A 6000-nucleotide genomic window follows, 5' to 3' on the forward strand; every position below is an offset into this window, starting at 1 on the left:
TCTTGTGCAGCAGCCTGCTCCAAGATATCACAACAGATTCCCAAGCAGATTAACTTTAAATACACCTTCTGTGGCTTCATCATCGGTTCTCCAACAGGAGGAACAACTCTGGGGAAAAATTCACTGTAAATGATAAATAATAAGTAATTGAAACTGGAATTAGGGTGTCAGACTGGGGGGCAAAGAGGTTGGTATTCTTCCATGCTCTACCTATAAAATAAATGCTGCCCAAGCAGGACACCGGAGTGAGACCCCACTGTCAATAACTTGTGCCAATGTTCCAGCCCCAGCAGGCCCTTGCTTTCATTTCTCCTTGGCGAGGCTTGAACACCCCCAACAGCTCTGCTAGGTGCCCTGGAGCAGGCTCCTTCTCGCTTTGGTGGGAAGATGCAGAAGGCAGCAGAGGTTTGCCTCAGATAGGGGGGAGAGATACTGGCATTGTGATCTGTTTGCAATACAGGAGCCGATGCTCACAGTAAATTTATGCACGTCTCGGATTGTCTGGTGGAAGAGGTGGGGAGGAGAACGTTGCCAGTTCAATTATCATCCTCTGACATCTCTGCTAACACCTCTCCGAGATTAACAGCTGCACTCTTCGTTTCTCACAGCTATTGATCTGCGGACCCAGATAGATGTTGCTGCATCAATTGCACTCTGTCAACATGTTAAAAATATTCTCTGCAACCTTAGTGGCTAAAGACTTACTTACTTTAGTATGAAATAAGAGATAAGCTGCACTATTGCATACCACCTTCTTCCACATATTTTGTGAACAAGTAGGGCTCAGCTAGGCTTCTTTTTAAAAAGTTTGGCTATTTTGAGCTGCTATTTTAATATTGCTGATGAACACCCAGGAATCCAGTGCTACTTTTAAATCTGGTATCTCTTAATCCTTTTGTGGAGCTGCCAGAAATCTCTCCTCCAGTTTATCCTCAGGGAAAGTCTGTCCTGTCAAACTCATCCCAAATTCAGACCCTCCTGAGATCCAGCCTTCATTATAAAAGAGCAGAGGAGGCAGTTCTTGCTTGGGAAGGACAACTGCAGCCTGAAGCTCTCTAAAGCGGAGGGACAGAAAGATTTCCCTTGGTCCCTCTGCACGGTCCATCTCCAGCCTTATCCCCTCGCCCTCACCCCCCGCTGCCTGCCTGTTCCCCCGGCATTGCCTTTCTTTCCACCTCATCCTGTGACTCCCCACGTTCTCCCTTGGGCCACATCCAGTGGCCAGAAGCCACTAAAATCCCGTTGACTCCTACCTCTGGACCAACCACAGCCACCTCTGCAGGCTGCAGGAGCAGTTTCTCATCGGCATAATGGTGAGTGCCCCGTAATCTCCCTGTCTCCCGAGCTGTCAGAGAGGAAAGCCCCATTTGCCAATATACTATATTTCAAGTGGAAGATTTACAGAATCAGAGAGATTGTATCTTAGCAACCACCAATGCATTAAGAAAGCAGTTTAACCGTTTAAACCTTCAATTAAAAAATCTGCCACGAAGAGGCAACTGTCATGTACGAGACACAAAGCCTGTCCAGCGATTCACCAGGAGGTTCACGACCGCCTTATGCACATCCACCTGCCAAAGTGACCCCGTGTGAATCTTCTCCCTTCCCAACACACAGGAGTCAGGTGCTGTTACGGCCCATACCTACATCGTGTGCTCTCTCGCAGGAAGTGAAGTGGAGAAAAGGCATCTTTTTGCAGAGAAGCCCTGAGGTTTTGTATATTGGTCTCATCCCCATAGGAGCCAAAACAAGATCTTCAGGAGTTTCTAAGGGGGAATAAAGAAGTCCCACAGTGAAAACAGAGTGAAGTAGGCACAGGGCTGTGATTGCCCTACATGAGATGCTGTGATGCAGCATCTATTCCCTGATTTGTACAACTTAGAAATGCAATCTTTTACCTTCCAGGGTAATACCTTAATTATCAGTCTTTAGATAGGCCTTTCCCTCAGTTCTCTTCTTCCACAGATTTGGGGCAGACAACAGGCCAGAGCCAGGCCTCTCTCTGCATTACGTGGACATCCCAAACACCAGCCCTTGTGAGATTTTCTTACCATAATTCAGCTTTGCTGCAGGTTCATCCTCGACCTGACAAAGTTATAATAAAAACAACAGGCCTTCTGCAAACTTAGTTTAGATAAATCACCATTTTCTGCCTCAAAAACTTTCTGTAAAAGAAGTCTCACCAGCTTGTAGTGCACATCATACTGTATTTTACATTATTCTCAACTACCTGATCCATGTCGTGTGGTGACACACCGCAACAGCGGGATGAACCCCAGCATACTGCAAAGGGGCGCCTTTAATTTTTGAAAAGGAAGGCCATAATCCCCCAAAAGGGAGCTGCTTGAGAAAAACACTCAGCAGGAGCAGTGCGGAGTCCCTCATCCACAGACTGAAATTTTTTTGCACAGAAAGGTAGGTCTTAACCCATAACCATAATCCATAACCAGCCGCTGAAGCGAGTAGGAGCACGTCTGGCATTGCGAAGGCAGGTGTTTGTATAACCCACAATGGTGGGTTACGGGATGAAATGTGGCAGCCGTTGTCTTTCTTGCTCCTGCCTCATAGATGCACTATTTTGGAGAAACTTAATATAATAATTAAGGCAAAATTAAAGCAAAAAAAGAAATTCTGCCAGGACAACTATCGGTCCCAAAGAGTACTCGTGCTGTCTGAGAACTGTGATATAAGGCACATGCATGTACTCAATGTATCCATCTGTGCTTAAAGACTATGTTACCTCTAAGCTGCACGACAAGAGAGCTGCCCTGGGCTAGAGAAACTTCAGGATATAGGACTGAAACACTCCCATGGAGATTCACTTTTTAAACAACACTTAAAGATCAATTGAACTGTTACTAGAAACAGCATTAGGAGAGATTTATGAATCATCCATTTGTAACTCTAGGAAAGCATCTTCTGTAAAGAGAAGACTGAAAAATCCATTTATTGCAAAACCATTTGCTGGGCTCATCATCTGTCTCTCACGCTGGTGCAGGGCACGCTGCACAAACAGCGCGCTAGCCATGGACTGCGTTTGGCCATGAAGTTGGTAAATTCCTTGAACGTATTTCCCGCCAGTATGTGCTTTGAAGAAAGTTTAGCACCAAAAGAAAATAAACTTGCTTTGCATTGCATCCTTTTGATTGAATATGTTTTGTACTTGAAGTTTTTTTTTTTTAAATAGAGGGCTCTTAGAGTATTCAGACAGTGATACCCATCCTGACTTTCAGATGGTAGCTTCAGCTTTGATTGTAGACAGATTCTTGATCAGAATTCGGTCTGTAGACTACTTCCAAAGCACCTAAGCCCTATTAAAATAACATTTCCATTACCTAATTAGTTGTTTGAAGCTATTTTCTCTGATTATTTATTGAAGTTATAGTTTGTCACCTGAGGCAACAGCATGGCTTGTTGTCGTGGAAACATCTCTGCTGTCACCAGAGCTGAATAGGGAGGGAGGAACAGGAGAGGGAACTACAGAAGAGACGCTTTGTTGAAATGCCTCACTCTTTAAAGTGAAGAAATTATTTCAGACAAAGACAGGCCACACTGAGATCAACACACACTGATTTCTGAGGTATTAGGGGGGCCTGTGGGCTTGGTTCAAGCCCTTTCTAATTTAGCGTGACACAGCTCCTGCTGTCAAGCACTGTCGTCTCCCATGGTTAACAGCAACATTTGCAAGGCCCTTTCTGATGCCAAACTTGCTATTATTGCAGAAGAATCCTGCCATATTAAAAATAGAACAAAACCTCTCTAACAGCCTGCTGTCATCTCTCTATTTGATTTGTAAAAGATGGAAATTCAGACTTCTGGGGTTTCTCCTATCAGCCTTTACCTGGTGCATGGTCTTGACACAGCCTTTCTGCTCTCCCCAAATCTATGCATTAATTTATAGTGCATGGAGATGTCAAGCAAGAGTTGCAGCTGGAATTTCCCTTAAAGCAGCATGTCTTCTACCTAAGTTTTAACTAAACTCTGCCACAGATTTTCCATCATCTTTCTTATTGTTCAGGCAACAGAAAGTTAATAAAAAGGTTTAAGCTATGATAAGCCTGATGATTATATTTTTGGCATCTAACACATGAAGAGACAGGAGAAAATAGAGTTTCCACCAGAAGGGACATCAGGACTGCATGTTGTCACCACTCGCATTACAACAGAAGCAAACAATGCAGATCAACACTGTCAGATTTACGCTAAAAGATCTTAGAGACAGGAACCTTCTCAAAAAGATGCTAAACTGCAAAGCAGCCAGACCGCACATTTCGCAAGTTGGCCATGCACCGTTTCATGTACTGGTAGTTTCATTACGCAGCGTTTTATCACAAGGAAAAATAGATTTCTTTTTCCATTTTCATGGTCTTGGATTGCAGATAGATACACTCTGCAACGCTGACTTTGCTAGTCATTTGTGTAACGTTGTTTGTAACAGGGGGGGGGAAGTGGGTCTACAAATGGTTATATCTATTTTTCACCAAAGATTTTTCTAATGGCATTTCCTCTCCGAAACGGAGTAAAACCAGCACCGGATTCTTTTGTTCCTTGGCGGTGCCCTCTGGAGAGAGCAGCCGAGGGAGCGAAAATGCAGCGTGAGCCTGGAGTGCCATCTGATGGCACGAAAGGCAATCCACACCGGTGGGGTGGTGACCAGCGAAAGGACACGTACCCTGTGCGAAACTGGAAAGTACCATTTTCTTGCAACGAGCGCTGAATAGATAAAGCAAACAAGCACACAGAGGCTCCAGACACAAACGTGCTCTCTCTCTGGAGGTTAATCAACCATATATAATTGCTAGGCAGTACCCCTAAATGAACACAACATTAGCTAGACTCCTCAGGACTATATTTTCTGACTTTTTAAAGAACACATGTTGAAGAAGTACAACTCATCAACAGTTGGTTGATGACTTGTACCACGTAGCTTTTGGTATCCTACATCACACTGCCGATGGGAACTAAACCTCTGCCAATAATTAAGGCTGGAAATGTGAATTGTTAATTACCTTTGTACATCATTCACTGACGTCTCCACAAAGCCAATGCAGATGTCACTAACACTGTCTAATCCAGCCTCATTACTAATGAAATGCCAACCAAAATGAGACTGCAAACTTGGCTATAAAATGAAGGGATTTTAGGTCAAGCTTAGGTTTTTTTAGCCCATAAAGTGCACTTCCTCTTAAACTAATTTGTTTTCCTAAAATGTACACTGCCATGTAATTATAAGGTTCAGGATCAGGGTTAAGAGAAATATCACCAGTCATAAGAGTGGGAATAAAATCAGATGCATTGGCAACACCACAGGAACTCAGCTGGAAATGCAGCTGTGGAGCGGGCGCCCTGTGCCTCAGATGGAGCTATGGAAGATGAAAGGGAAGCGTTTTGTGGCAGAAAAGAGGGCGCACCCTCAGGACTCCATACTCTGCACAGCAAGAGCTCACAGTGTGATCTAAGTCTCCACTTGGGGCAAATTGCCAGGCCTTACACAAAAGCTTTTCTCCCTGGCTTGGGTGCTGTGAGCCTCACGCTGTCTGAGATGGCACCGGCCTAGAGGTGGCAGCTGCTTTATATTTATCCATGGAACAGCAACAGATGTGCAATCTAATGCTGAAACACAAATTCTAGAAATAGGTGAGCTATATCATCACAAAGGTTAAAAAGTCCACTTCCCACACGGGACACTAGATTTTAAGGTGACAACATTCTGACCACCATATACCCACACAACTAGTTATGTGCAAATCTACTTCAAGTTATTCTTCGTAGAGTGTAATCATTTACATTCCCTTCCTGTCCAAGTCAAATGGGCTTTGCAGTCTGACCTCACGAGCGGAGGATGCACCTAAAAGCTGGCAATAAAACGTTATGTGACATTAGTGTCACTGTGTCAAATAGAAGCTTCCCAAGAGCAACCCACCGCACCATTCTCTCTGTTTTTATATTACATTTCTCCTGTTGCCAAGCATTTGTTTATTTATTTGTTTGATTTTCAGC

This window comes from Pygoscelis adeliae, unplaced genomic scaffold (genome assembly GCF_000699105.1).
Source record: "Pygoscelis adeliae isolate BGI_AS28 unplaced genomic scaffold, ASM69910v1 Scaffold66, whole genome shotgun sequence".
Lineage (NCBI taxonomy): Eukaryota > Metazoa > Chordata > Aves > Sphenisciformes > Spheniscidae > Pygoscelis > Pygoscelis adeliae.